Source organism: Octopus bimaculoides, chromosome 10, assembly GCF_046866305.1.
Source record: "Octopus bimaculoides isolate indiv1 chromosome 10, ASM4686630v1, whole genome shotgun sequence".
Lineage (NCBI taxonomy): Eukaryota > Metazoa > Mollusca > Cephalopoda > Octopoda > Octopodidae > Octopus > Octopus bimaculoides.
In genome coordinates, this window is record NC_142937.1 from 53,374,102 (window position 1) to 53,389,294 (window position 15,193).

General features: G+C 41.3%; 1 protein-coding gene across 3 annotated transcripts in view; it reads left to right on the forward strand.

The window, feature by feature from the left end:
- The window catches only part of LOC106875505 (D-amino-acid oxidase), a 154,274-nt gene that overhangs the window by 3,302 nt on the left and 135,779 nt on the right, over positions 1-15,193 (forward strand). The window contains exon 1 of one of the 3 annotated variants that reach the window (XM_089358635.1): positions 12,467-12,522. The exons of the other annotated variants lie outside the window; for them this stretch is intronic. The gene's annotated coding sequence lies outside the window, so the exon portion shown is untranslated. Of the gene's footprint in view, positions 1-12,466; positions 12,523-15,193 lie in introns of those variants that run through there. 3 annotated transcript variants of the gene reach the window in all.

The window sequence follows — 15,193 nt, forward strand, 5'->3', positions numbered from 1 at the left end:
GTGTCCTGTTTGCCAAGGGAGTTATCCCTCTCACCTCGACCAGCAGCACGAACGTATCCGGATTTCAGGGTTATTTCCCTTCGTCGGCGTTCGACAGCTGATGACCTTGGTGAGAGAGACAAAAACCTGGCAAACCTTATATCTTCTTTTCCAGTGAAATTCTTCACTGATATTGAAAAGGTGAAAACAAGCAATGTTAATTCTCTAAATGAAGTATTAACAGTAACTGCACGATAAAGTGTAGTATATTGCCACTTAAGTGTGGCTGACCCCTAGGGGTGGATGTTACTGTTGCTTTTAGCCCCAGGAGGACATCTCCTCCAGCTGGCTTATCGACACACGACTGTGTCCTGTTTGCCAAGGGAGTTATCCCTCTCACCTCGACCAGCAGCACGAACGTATCCGGATTTCAGGGTTATTTCCCTTCGTCGGCGTTCGACAGCTGATGACCTTGGTGAGAGAGACAAAAACCTGGCAAACCTTATATCTTCTTTTCCAGTGAAATTCTTCACTGATATTGAAAAGGTGAAAACAAGCAATGTTAATTCTCTAAATGAAGTATTAACAGTAACTGCACGATAAAGTGTAGTATATTGCCACTTAAGTGTGGCTGACCCCTAGGGGTGGATGTTACTATAACGATAGTGTATTAATTAATTCATTAATTATACCCGCCCACGCCCACGCACTGCACACCACCACCCACATGCCCACACCTACCCCCACACACAATGATGGCAATAATGCGACCCTGATGAGATGGAGTATCCAGAAATTTGTAATATGTTGTAATTTGTTACAATATTTTACGAGACATCTTATGATGTGGTTTATTTTTCCGGGATACCCTATTGAAATGTGCATAGGTTTGGCTTATTGTGGTTGTTTCTGTTATTATTATAATTGTTGCTGCAATAAAGTATCTTCAATGCATTGATTTTGAGCTCTATCCTTTAAGAGACATGTATATATATATATATATATATATATATATATATATATATATATATATATATATATATATATATATATATATATATATATATATATATATATATATATATATATATATATATATATATATATATATATATATATATATATATATATATATATATATATATATATATATATATATATATATATATATATATATATATATATATATATATATATATATATATATATATATATATATATATATATATAAGCGTAGGAGTGGCTGTGTGGTAAGTAGCTTGCTTACCAACCACATGGTCCCGGGTTCAGTCCCACTGCGTGGCATCTTGGGCAAGTGTCTTCTACTATAGCCTCGGGCCGACCAAAGCCGTGGTAGACAGAAACTGAAAGAAGCCCGTCGTATATATGTATATATATATATATATATATATATATATATATATATATGTGTGTGTGTGTGTGTGTGTGTGTGTGTTTATCCCCCCAACATCGCTTGACAACCGATGCTGGTGTGGTTATGTCCCCGTACCTAGCGGTTCGGCAAAATAGACCGATAGAATAAGTACTACGCTTCTAAAAGAATAAGTCCTGGGGTCGCTTTGCTCGACTGAAGGCGGTGCTCCAGCATGGCCACAGTCAAAAGACTAAAACAAGTAAAAGAGTGTGTATATATATATATATATATATATACATATATATATATATATACACACACACATCCATATCTGTATATATACACCCCAACACTAATAGTTCAACATGTTTATACTTATATATGTATGTTACACACACACCTCGCACGCACATATAAACATACTCATTTAGCGTTCAACGAAAACACTAGTTGTTTACAAAACCTTTCACAATTTCAGATTTCAGGAATGTGAGAAATATTCCCCACAGGATTACTGTTCTTGTTTATTTTTTTTGTAAGTGTGTGTGTGTGCGCGCGCGTTCGTGTTTGCGTGTGTGTGTGTGTGTGTGTGTGTGTGTGTGTGTGTGTGTGTGTGTGTGCAAGTATGTATGTATGTATTATATGCCTTTAGTTCATGTTGAACCTCATCGAAGTTGTTTTAGGTATTTTGCGTACATGCGCACTCCTGATTTGAGGTCGTGTGAATTTGTACCAAACTACTACTATATACAATAAATAAAAGAAACAGGGAGAGTGAGAATGTGTACATGCATGTGTATGTAAGCGCATATGTTTATGTGTGTTTGTGTGTGCGTGTGTGTGCCTGCATTCCTTACAGTTCACAGATCTCACCAGATTCAAGTGATATGACTACAAAACCAATTCCTTCATCGAAGCGTTTGTGTATATTCTTAAATGTGTGTGTGCACGTGCGCACGTGCATGTACATGTGTGTGTGTGTGTGTGTGTGTGTGTACGTGCGTGCATGCGTGTGTGCACGTGTGTTGGTACATGTGTTTGTATGTGTTTGTATTGCTACATGTGTGTGTTTATGTGGGGGGTTGGTACGGTCCACCACCATTTATTTCTAAGACTCAGTTCCATGTATACAATTGTTATTTTCCTCTCCATCGTCCAAATTTCTCTCAACCCACCATTGTTTCCCAAAATTCATCTGAATCTGATGTAATTACTTTCGAGCCGAATGGGTTACAAATTTCGTTTCACAACCATGTTGTTCCGGTTTCAAGCCCACTAAGCGGCACATGATTAAGTGACCTTGTTATGCTTTCCTCTCTCCGACGTTTTTGTCGTTTTCTTAGACAGGAAAAAACTGGTGTTGGATCTTTCTGAATTGACGGGCACCACTTTTCATTTATGTTTTATGTAGTGTTTTTGGTACCGAAACACTTTCAAACTTCGTATACTTGTATATTTTGTGTTATAGAACAGATAAAAAAAATTTGTATTCGAAGTTATTTCATGTAAAAAAATTGTCGTATTTCGGTAATTTCAACCAATCACTGACGTCTATTGAGGTGAAAACAATTACTGCCGTGGAATGTAAACAACATGTTCTAACGGTGTCATGGGATCTTTTCCCTTGAATAAAATTAGTGCCGTTGTTTGTCAACAACAACTATCGGCGGTACTGTTATTTATAACATCGTTCGTGCGTTTGTACTGGTTTTAGCTTTTCGGGTTTTAGAGTTAGGGTTAGTTTTAGGGTTAGGGTTAGGATTATGATTATTTTTGCCATAACCTAACTCATAACCCTAACCCTAACCCTAAAACCCTATAACTCATAACCCTAACCCTAACTCTAAAACCCGAACCCTAACTCTAAAACCCGAACCCTAACCCTAAAACCCTAAACCCTTACTAAGGAATAACGATATAATTAACAGGGAATAACGTTCTTGACACCGGCAAAAATTATTGTTTACAAAACAGTAGTAACTGTATTCAGTTGAATAGACGTCAGTGATTGGTTGAAAGTACAGAAATACGACAACTTTAACATGAAATAACTTGCGATGTAGACATTTTTGTTAAGAAAGCTGAGAGAAAAAGATGTTTTATATGACACACTCTACCAGTATCCCAAGTTTGAAAGTGTTTCGTTTAGAAAACAAGTGGTGCCCGTCAATTCAGAAAGATCCCTGGTGTTCATAGGCACAGGTAGGTTTGAAGGATTAGGAATGTATCTTGCAGCCATTTGGTTTCTCTGGCACCTTGAGCAAGTTCCTTCTACAGTACCTCTGGCTGACAGATGTGAGTTTATTAGATAATGGGAAACAGCACAGAAGTCCATCTTAAATGTATATGTATATGCTTGTGCGTGTGTGCGCGCGTGCGTGTGTGCGCGCGTGCGTGTGTGCGCGCGTGCGTGTGTGCGTGTGTGCGCGCGTGCGTGTACGTGAGAGTACGTGTGTATACACACACAATCACATGCGCAAATATCATATATAACAATGCATGATAATATGAAAAATAGCAATGAATATTACTTGATGCAGAGATATAGAGTTGTGTGTTTCTATTTCTAAGCAATACGCGTTAATTTACTGAGTGGGCTATTGTTGTTTTACGGCCAGAAGATAAACAGGGCCTGAAATAATCCACATAGCCCGTTAACCTATATTGGTCAGAAATATAAATACATAATTCTACATTTCCCTTACGAATGCAATGTATTTCTTGGTATTTTTTATATTATTTACTATTTATCAAACCTGATAGTATATGGGTGAGCATATGTTATGTGTGTCCACGTATGTATGTATGTATGTACGTATGTATTTGTGTAGATAGATAGATAGATAGATAGATAGATAGATAGATAGATAGATAGATAGATAGATAGATAGATAGATACATTTCTTTTATTAGCCACACAGGGCTCAACAAAGATGGGACAAATACAATGTAGAGCTTTTCTTTTGGGGAGGGGGAAGGAAAGAGAGAAAAAAAAGGGTGTGTCGATCAAAAGGGATCGTAGGAAGGGAAAAAGGGGGGAGTTCGATCAAAAGGATCGAGAAAAAAAAAGGCGATCAATAGGGATCGTGTATCACACAGTAATGTTCTCGTGTAAAAAGAGGGGAGGACAGTTTAGGTTTAGCCGTGGAAAGAAAAGCCTACGGAAAAGACCACGGTAACCTTGGTCAATATTGTCATTGAAGAAACTATAACAGTAAGTGACTCTCTTTTGCCTTTTTGTTTTATTTTTTTCCTAGATTTTTTTCAGGTTCATAGGGTTATGCTCAAGATGGCTCCGTCGTTCACACGTGCCATCCTTGCTACATTCACCCATCTTTTTTTTAAGCATTCACTAGACAAGACTTCCCTTTCTACTCTCACCTTCCTCTTCAGGTGATACTTGAAGAAGTTGATGAGAGATTGCCCAGAGAGGAAAGTCTTTGTCTCTAGACCTTTCAGACGCGTCCACTATACACATTCTTTCGCCATAGCCACAAGTACGATGAAAATAGCTCTTCCTTCCCGTTTAAAGGAAGGAGGCGCGACAATATTCACGGTAGACTCGGCTGATAGACCGACTCATCCCACACGCGATAGCAGTTGTTCGACGTAAGCCCACAGCTCGGAAATGGTGGGACACTGAACGAGTGCGTGCAGAACGGTTTCGTCGCTCTGCCGGCATCTCGGACAGGTCGGCCCCGTGTTTCTCGAGCCATGCCTGTAGAGCTTATCCCGAACGGGTAGTGCTTCTCGATAGCACTGCCAGGCCAGGGATCTCTGGAAGTTGTCCATAGGTCCCGGCCCGAAGGTCGTCTTAAACAGCCGGGTCAGGTATTCCTCGTCGACGCCCAGGTTCGCCCCGAGATCGTCGTCGTACTTTCCCTCCACTAATCCAGTATAGAATGCGTTAGTTGTGATGCAGTCGCTCAAGGTTGACCCGGGTTGTTGGAGTTGCCGAAGAGCAACGCGACACTCGCGGTGCCATTCGCCCTTCCTCGGCCTCTTCTTGATCCACGACTGCAGTTCGGTCATGGAGATGAGCTGCGGGAAAGCGCGCCGCACAAACGGTGACCACACCTGTTCACCGCTGTCTACGTAGAGCCGGAGATGTCGCAGTCTCAGCGCGTGTCTGCGCATCATCAACCACGGCATGCCCAGTCCTCCTTTTAATGGGTGTTGGCAGCAAATGGATCGTCTAACCATTGGAACGCTTCCTTTCCACAAGAAGCGGAAGAGGATGCGCTCCAGTTTAGTGATGGTAGGGTCGGGACAAGAAACGACGGTCAGGCGGTAGTAGATGACGGACGCGATGTACGTGTTCGCCACCTCCGCCCGACCTTTTCGGGAAAGCTTCCTCTCGGCCCATTGCCGGGCTAGAGTGGCCACCCTTCTCGTTATCTCGTCCCAGTTCTTCTCCGTTTGGAGGTCTGGACCAAACCAGACCCCGAGCAACTCAACCGGACCGTCAGTCCAACGTCCCACGACGGAGGCACTGCTTGACGGCATGGGCTTGCTTCTCCAGGTGCCGAGCCGCAAGCCCACTGACTTATCTCGGTTGATTTTTGCTCCCGTTACCGCTTCGTAGTCTCTCAGTGTCTCGCCGACAAGCTCGATGTGCTTTTGGCTAGACACTATGACGGTAACGTCGTCCGCGTATGCCGACACGCTCGTCCCGCATCCCAACTCTCGCAGGATGCCCCTCAGCGTCGCCAGCTTCCGCAGTAGTGACTCGAGAGTCAACACGTACAGAAGCGACGAGAGGGGGCATCCCTGACGGACCGAACGTGCAATGTCGAAGGGTCTTGATAGATGCCCATTGACGCGAACTACCGAACGGATGCCTCTGTACAAGGCAGCCATCCAGCCGCGGAAAATGGGACCGAAGCCGACCGCTATGAGGACAGCCTCCAAGTATTGATGGTCTACCCTATCGAAAGCTTTCGATTGATCTAAATTGATCAGGGCCCCACCCATGCCAGGTTCCTTAACTACCCGCTCTATGATGTAGCGCATCAGATGGAGGTTGTCATGGATGCTCCTGCCCGGCACGGCGCACGTTTGCGCCTTGCCGATCAGTTTCTCGATGACAAGCGCCAACCGCTTGGCTAACACCTTGGCCAAAATTTTCAGGTCTGCATTGAGCAGAGTGATGGGCCTAAAGTTATCTGTGACGTCCTCCTTGCTTGAATCTTTTTTCAGCAGCGTTACGACTCCTCGACTCACAAAACTGGGAATGCTCTCGTTTTGCTGCCAGTCTGGCATACAGTTGTAAAGCTCGTAGGGCAGACCATCCAAACCCGGAGATTTGTCCCTCGAGCATCCCGCCATCGCGTCCCTCACTTCCGCCGCCGTGATAGCACCTTCGCAGCACTCCGCCTCTCTTGCCGAGAGTCGTGGCAAGCTGTGCAGGTAGGCACTGAAGTCCACCCTGCGTTCTCGCTCGCCACTCGTCCCAAACAGTCGAGCAAAGTGCTGCTGAAAGCTTCACACATTTTGCTTGGCTCGAGCAGTTCGCGCCCCTGTTCGTCCACCAGAGACCGAATGGTGGCTTTGTTGCCTTGTTGCGCCTCCGCCACCCGGGCCTCTCGCGCGGCTCCAACACCTTCGTTTCTTAGAGCACGCATCCTAGCCCTGACAACGCACCCTTCGTGTTTAGCGTTGAAGTATTGGTCTAGGGCCAACCTCGCCGCCAAAACGTCGGATGCGATGCCACTTCTAATTGCCTCTTCTAGCTTCTTAACTAGCTCACCCTCTACTCTGTTTCTGTCTATGGCTAGTGCTTTGCTATACCTAACCGCTTCTGCTTTTATTGCTCTCTTGAGGGCAAACCACCATTTGTTATTGACGATGGCTCCCGTCAAGGCCCTCTTTACTAACGTGCTAATCCGCTGAAAACCTGTTTCGACGGGAAAGACGCGTTTAGTTTCCAGTAACCGGGGCCCTGTCTATGTGTCTTATCTAAGTCTAGCGTACACGTCACAAGTTTGTGATCCGTGTAGCTGACTATGTGAAATTGTGGACACCCTATGCCATCTCTATCTACTCTCCTACACAGTATCTAGATACGATCTCGACGACCCGATGCGGTTTGTCCATGAAATTGTGGACACCCTATGCATCTCTATCTACTCTCCTACACTCTATCTAGATACGATCTCGACGACCCGATGCGGTTTGTCCATGTCCACATTGGCGCATTCGGATAGTCGAGTCGGTACCTGTCAGACAGTTGAAAGCGTCTGAGCAGGCCTTTGAGGCATTTGCATCCCCGTCTATTCTTATCTCTGCCCACATAGTCTAGATGCATGTCCAAGGTAGCATTCCAATCCCCCACTAAAAGTAAAGGACGAGACGTTCCTAGTAATACTTCTAGACGTCGAAAGAAATCCGGCCTACCTGTTAAAGGTGGTGCGTATACTGATATGTGTGTGGTGCAGGGTTGGTGTTATGTGTAGTATTTTGATGTGTTCTGGCGGTGTTGTGTACGGGTGGTTGCTGGTTTTTATGTCTTCGTTTGTTATGTTTGTTTTTGTGTTGATGTATTCCATCAACTCTGAGTTTTTGTGTTGATGGCAGTGAGCATTGTGTGTGTGCTTGCTTTTGGGGTTTTGTTGCTTGTGTTGTAGTTGTGTGTGTTTCTGTTGGTGTCTGGAGTGTTTTCGGGAGTTGTGTATCTCCCTGCTTTGCTTGTGTTTGCTTTTCTTTTCTTGCTCCTCTTCCTCCTTCCTTTCTGGGCTATTTGCCATTCCTCATTACTTTCGTCTTCCGACGAAGGTTCTGAGGAATCGGAAGGGGGTAGGGGCAAATTGTGAGCGTCTGTGTGTTTGTGTGAGTGGTTGTGTTGCTGTTTTGTTGGTGCTGGTTGCTTGTTATTTGTGTGAGGTGTGTATGGTGTGGGGGAGGGGGAGACAGTCTTGGAATTTTCTTTTTTTTCTCCTGCTTCCTCACTTGTTGTTTTTGCAGTCGCTGTTGTCTTCTCAGTTGCCGGTGTTGTTTGTATTTCTCTTGTTTTGATTGTTGATGGTGGTGTTGGTAGTAGGGGTTTTTTCCTGGGTTTTGGTGGTTGCCCTTGTTGCTTTTTCTGGTTGGCGGCGGTTGGGTAACTGTCCTTGAGGTGTGCCTCGCTGCCGCATACATAACAACGTGGCCGCCTTCCTTCCACCACTACATATAACTTGTGGTCCTTTGCCAGTTGGATGTGTGTGGGGATCTTTTGGCACTCCTCTTCAGTGATGTGGAGGAGGACTTCGATTTTTTTCCTCCTTCCCAGTTTTTCTCCTCTGCAGTAGCAATTTCTAATATATTTGCCTCCTCCATTTCGAGGCATATAGAACCTACTATCCACTGTGTTTCCACTTGTGAAGGGACATTCTTTACTGTCGCCTTCCTCACTTTCTGTCCAAGATAACTCGGTATCATCACCAAGTCATCTGTGTGGAGAGAGAGTGTCGAAAATTCCTTCGCTAACTCTTCGCTCTGAAAGCGTACTTGGACCGTGGCAAATTTGCGTCCCCAAGTAACATGGCTTTGAAAGGGCCATATTGGTTTGAGACAAATTTCAATTTTTTGGTGGAGAAATTCTCTGGTCGCTTGGTTTTCTTGTTGATAAGTCTGTATGATATGTGCTTCTTGTTTGTGTTTTCGATGATTTCTTTTGGTATGTGTATTTGTACAGTGTCACCTTCTTTCGTGAGAAGGGATCTTGTATCATTGATTTGTTTTGGGGTGAATGTTAATATTGTTCTTTTTTCTTTCGTTGCATCGGCAAAATTTGTTTTTGTGATGCTGGCAGATATGTTGTTTGTGGCGTTTGTGGTGTTGTTTATCTTGTTCGTCTTGTAGTTGTTGATGGTGGTGTTGACAGTGGTGTTGGTACTGCCAGGTTCAAAGGTAGTGGTAGTGGCAGCAGAGTTTGTCGAAGTAGTGGTGGTGTTGGTGTTGAAGGCCGGTGTCCTGTTGTTGTTGCTGTTGTTGTTGTCACTGGTGGTGGCAGTGGTGAAGACAGTGGTCGTGTTAGCAAGGACATTTGTGTCGTTGTCGTTGTTGTTGTTCTTGTCTTTGTCGTTGTTGTTGTTGTCACTGGTGACGGTGGCAGGCAAGACTGCTGTAGCAGCAGAGTTGTTACACGTGATGGTGGTAGTGGTGGTGGTTGAGGCAGCAGCAGTTGACTCAGAATCATTGCTCTTTTTCATCACCTGTCTGCGTTCATGCGGAACGGCATTAAGTATTTTCGCCTCTGGCATTAGGGGCGGGAAATCGGCCTCATTGAAAACCTTAGCCATATTTGCTTTACAAAATATGGCTAGGATCGAGGAAAATGTTTTTGAATTTTTGGAAATAAGGCGCTAAATAGAGCTATTTCCGATTTGAAAAATATATGTTCACGAAGTATTTTGTGTTATACACAACTTATACAAAATTTAAAAACAAAATAGGTCTTTTAAGAAGTGAAAAATGCAACTTACATGGGAGCCGATGTATCTACCGTCCGTCCATGATAGATAGATAGATAGATAGATAGATAGATAGATAGATAGATAGATAGATAGATAGATAGATAGATAGATAGATAGATAGATAGATATAAATGTATGTGTATTTTTTCAATGTATACAGATGACAACGAAAAAAATAAATAGTTACCAGGGTAGCAAAAATTCACATAAGTGCCAAGGATATTACAGCCTACTTATAAAGGTAGAAATTTCAGGGTTAAGTGAAATGTTTTTGTTTAATATGGATAAATTAAGAAATGGAGTCAAGCGCAGGTGTTATTCAAATCATACTTCAAACATATGTTTCCAAGAAAGCACTGAGATTATTCCGGAGGGAATAAAAATGATGTAAAACAATGCAATCATCTCGTCAGGGGGGGAAAGAGAAACGAAACACATCAATAAGCCATTTTAACAGGTAGGTTTGAAGGATTAGGAATAAGCTGAATAACAATAAGTCTTGAAATATGGGGGTGACAAAATATTTGAACTCTTAAATATATTAATTTGTTATTGTTGGAGAACTGAGAAAGTGCCTCAAGACTGGATTGATGCCATTTTAGTCTCCTTGTATAAATCAGGGCCAAAGGATCTGTGTGGTAATTTTCGTGGGATTTCGCTTTTGTCTGTGTTTGAAAAGGTACTTGCCTACATTTTGTTAGAACGTTTAAATACCTTCATAGTTCCAAATATAGTGTCTGAGTCTCAGTGTAGTTTTCGTTCCTCCAGAGGCACAGCTGATGGCATCTTTACTATCAGACAATTACAAGAAAAGTGCATTGAACAGAATCATGCTCTATACCATTGCTTTGTTGATTTGAGCAAAGCATTCGATACTGTTAATCGAAATGCTCTGTTGCTAATTCTAAGGAAAATAGGTTGCTCAGAAAAATTTGTAAACATGATCAGGGCTTTTCATCAAGATATGAAAGCTAGAGTTAACTTTGGTGGAAGGCTCTCTGAATCTTTTGCCGTGGAAAATGGATTAAAGCAAGGAGACCTTGATGCACCCACTCTCTTTGCAATATACTTTGCGGTTGTATTGTCGCATGCTTTTCAAAACTCTAAGGAAGTTATTTACATAAAATATCGAACAACAGGGAATGTTTTTAATCTGACCAGACTGAAATTCAAAAATGATGGTTTTCACTTCACTCATTAGGGAACTTTATATGCTGACGATTGCGATCTTATCAGTCATTCTGATACAGGTCTGCAATCTCTTGTGTCTGCATTTGACTCAGCTTGTGATGATTTTGGCTTGACCATCAACTTGAAAAAAAAACAGTTGTAATGCATCAACTTGCGTGTGGTGTTTGTAACCCCACTAAAATTTTTGTTAAGGATAAGTTACTTGAGGTTGTCGATTTGTTCATCTACTTTCGAAGCTCTGTACACAATGATGGAAATCTTGATACAGAAATACATCTGCAAATTCAAAGGGCAGCAAAAGCATTTGGTGGCTTGGAGTTACGCGTTTGGTGCCAGCGACATATAAATAAGAATACAAACCTGATTCTTTACAAATCGTTTGTCTTACCATCCCTGTTGTATTCTTGTGAAACATGGACTTGTTATGAAAGGCATTTTAAATTGTTAGAACAATTCCACCAAAAATGCCGTCATCGCATTTTAAACATTAAATGGAGTTATTTTACTCCAAACACAGATGTCCTTGCATCTGCAGGCATCATCTCAATTAAAGCTATGATTTTGAGAAACCAAATGAGATGGTGTGGCCATATTGTTCGAATGGCGGATGAACGCATGCCGAAACAGCTGTTTTGTAGTGAGCATGCAGAGGGGAAATGCTACCGGCAAAAACCTAAAAAAAAAGGTTTAAGGACGGTATAAGGACTACTATGAAGTCGCTTGGAATGGATCCAGAAGACATAGAAACCCTTGCTTCGGATAGAGCTGGATGGCGAACGAAAGTGTGGAGTGGAGTGAAAGCGTTTGAAGAGGCCAGGATAACGTATGTAAGACTCAAAAGAGATCTAAGGAAGAATGTTACGATCGAGAAGGTGAATAACAATGACCTTTTAGTGTGCAGTTTGTGACAGACCATGCCTTTCTTTTGCTGGGCTCAGATCTCATTTGAGAACCCATGGAAAACAAACCTATGTATTTGGGTGACTGTTCAGAACATTGTCTGGTTTAAAAAGCCATATCAGATGCCATGATGGTTCTAACGTGTAGCTGCAGGAAGTGGTCAAACTCTGCATAAGGAGTAGACAACCACCATATATATATATATATATATATATATATATATATATATATATATATATATATATATATATATATTTGTTATGAGTGTGTTTTCGTTTGGGCATGTAGATTCGAACCTGAATCTATGGAAATCCCCTTTAAGTTACAACGGCATTTTTTCACGGAGAGACAATGACTGACCCCAGTTACATTGAAGACATGGCCTTGCCAAGTCGATTTATGTCTTTTCTACTTAACTCTTTTGACCTCCTCTATGCCACCTAAAGTTGAAAATAGATAAGAACCACCTGCAGCAGTTTTTCCCATTGTTCTCGGAGATATGACTCTCTTTCTCGCTGTTCTGCGATATTTGTAGATACTAAATCCTGCAAGGACAAGTTAGTTGGTGAAAGGAGTTGGTTAGAGAAGACGACTATATTACAGCTGGCTCACATTTCAATGGTAAATGTCATTTTATCTTTCTCCGGACGGGAGGGAGGAAGAAGAAAGGGGGAGGGGGAAGGAGAAGGGGTGGAGGGAGGAGGAGGGATAGAGTGGAGGGGAGGGGAGGGGAGGGGAGGGGAGGGGAGGGGAGGAGGTGGAAGAGGGAAGGAGGTGGAAGAGGGGAGGAGGAGGTGGAAGAGGGGAGGAGGAGGAGGAGGAGGAGGTAGTGATCGTGTTGGAGATGGCAGTGATGATGCTACTAGTGGTGATGCTGGTGGTGATGGTGATGATAATACTGATAACACTAATCAATTAACCCTCTCCCCTTAAATTGAAGGACATGATTATTATTTTGATGAAGCATAAAATGAAATTTATAAATTATAAAGAATGTCATGAAAAGAATCGGTGTTGTAACTTATTAGTTCATAGTTCTGTGGGGAGTTGTTAAATGATCAATTCGACCTTATGATTTGCTAGATCATGTAGTTGAGAACTAATTTTGCAGTTGAGTGCTTTTTTCGATTACGAACGCCGAGTATTCGAATGTCATCAGCCTAACTGTAAATGTATCTATCGGATTTGATATCATAGATTCCTTTGTTTGTGTATTAACCAGGGGAGAAATGGTTGGAACAATATATCTGGTACTTAAAGATCCTCACAGACTAGTGAGGTCAATGCAGTTGCTATTTTCCGTATTTCAATGTCTGTAGTAGAAACGTGAGCAAGAAGAGACTCCTAGAAAAACATCCCCGTCGAAGAACAATTGGGTAAAGTATTTAGTTGACGATCTAGAGCAAAAGAAGAATACTCAGCACACTTACTAGGGTCCATTGGTGTGTCAATATCTGCCGATTAGTGAAATGTGTATTGACAGGGAGGTGAACACTGCACCAATGTAGCACCTACTTTAGCTTTGTCGATGGTCAACAAGTGATCAAGCTTGTGACATATTCTAGCCGTGAAAAGATCAAAATATAGTCTTTGGGTACATACTTTGTGAAAATACAGTATCGGTAGTCACTGAGAAGACAGAGAGGCGGGGGGAATTCAATATGAAGGAAAATGATACGTTGTTTACGATTTTTCCATGATGTTTGGAATTGTGAGGATGCTATACTGACTGTTGACTGAGTGAGGGAGTTTGTCCTTCCTAGGAATGCAATGCACTCAGTGCTGGATTTACCATTGTGCTTAGGTGTGCTTAAGCACAAGGTCCCATTAAGGGACTCCTCCTTCCTGCCCCCAAAATCTTTACGATGAATTTTTCAAATGTCAAATGAAAAACGTAGCTAGGAAGCCTGTCCTTACTAATTTATTTACTACTTTACTTTTCAAAACAAGAATAAAGAAAAAATAATGCCAAAAGAAAAAAAAAACCCAAAACATATATCTCTGAAGCTGGTCATAAAATTCCCTAGGAAATTTCGTAGAAAGATGAAAGAAATAATACTGAGAAAAGGCAATGTCAGCAACAACAACAAAAATGACGCCGACAGCAGCAACGACAAATTTAAAAGAATACATACATATATACACATATGTATATATATATAGGCAAATAAAAACAAAATCAATGAAAGCCAAAAGGATGTACACAGTGAATGCGTTATGCTGACGTTCAGTTTAAGATGACAAACGGACACACACACAAACACTCCTACTTGGCGTTGGTATCAAAGTACACTGTTCACTGATCCCCAGAGAATAATTGAAGACCATATGCATGTGTGTATGTATGTACATGTGCATACGTTTATCTATTTGTCTGTCTGCCTAGTTATGTATGCGCACACACATACATATATATGTATATGTATACGTGTGGTTATATATATATATATATATATATATATATATATATATATATATATATATATATATATATATATATATATAAAATCAAAATAAGCAACACGGATTTCAAAGATGATTGCAGTACGCACGTTTCATGCTACTCCATTTATTTAAGTAATGCGAGCATTACATTAAATGCAATATGAAGAGCAATCTTCAGCTGCACGAAAATGCAGAAAATTACAGTAGGATAGACATATTATAATTGTGGCAACATTTCAAATCCAAGTGGGAGAAAGAATACATAAAAATCCAAGTGGGAGGAAGAATACATGAATTCATCTTGACATAACCGAGTCTATCAGGCTAGTAATTGATTCCAGACAAAAGTTCTAACTGTCTCTGATTTTATTGTCTCTTATCTAGTGGTGATAGCATAAGGGACAATTACTTCTAAGGAAAGGGAAGGTGTAAGCAGTATGCATGGACAAGGCTATAAATGTATTAGATTATAAAGGTTTCCCTGGTCAGAGTAGTACCAGGTCATTTTACTACTATCAAAATGTTGAGGAATTAAAACCCTAGGTATATGGGTCAAATAGGTTTTTTTCTTTTAGTCTGAATAGAGTATCAGTATAGTTATACAGATAACAATATTAGTTTAACCAATATTTTCACAATAAGAGGTATGTTAATAAAATAAATAAAAAGAGATGTAATTATTTTATACAAAAATCATGAAATAATGTCATTATTGAATTCAGGGGCTATAGATAGGGTGTAAAGTTTAAGGATATTAAGTGTACTGGGTTCATGAGAACTATTTTGAATTATCTTAAAAAAATTATAGCTGAAAATAAAATAATGATACTATTTAGGAGACACATAG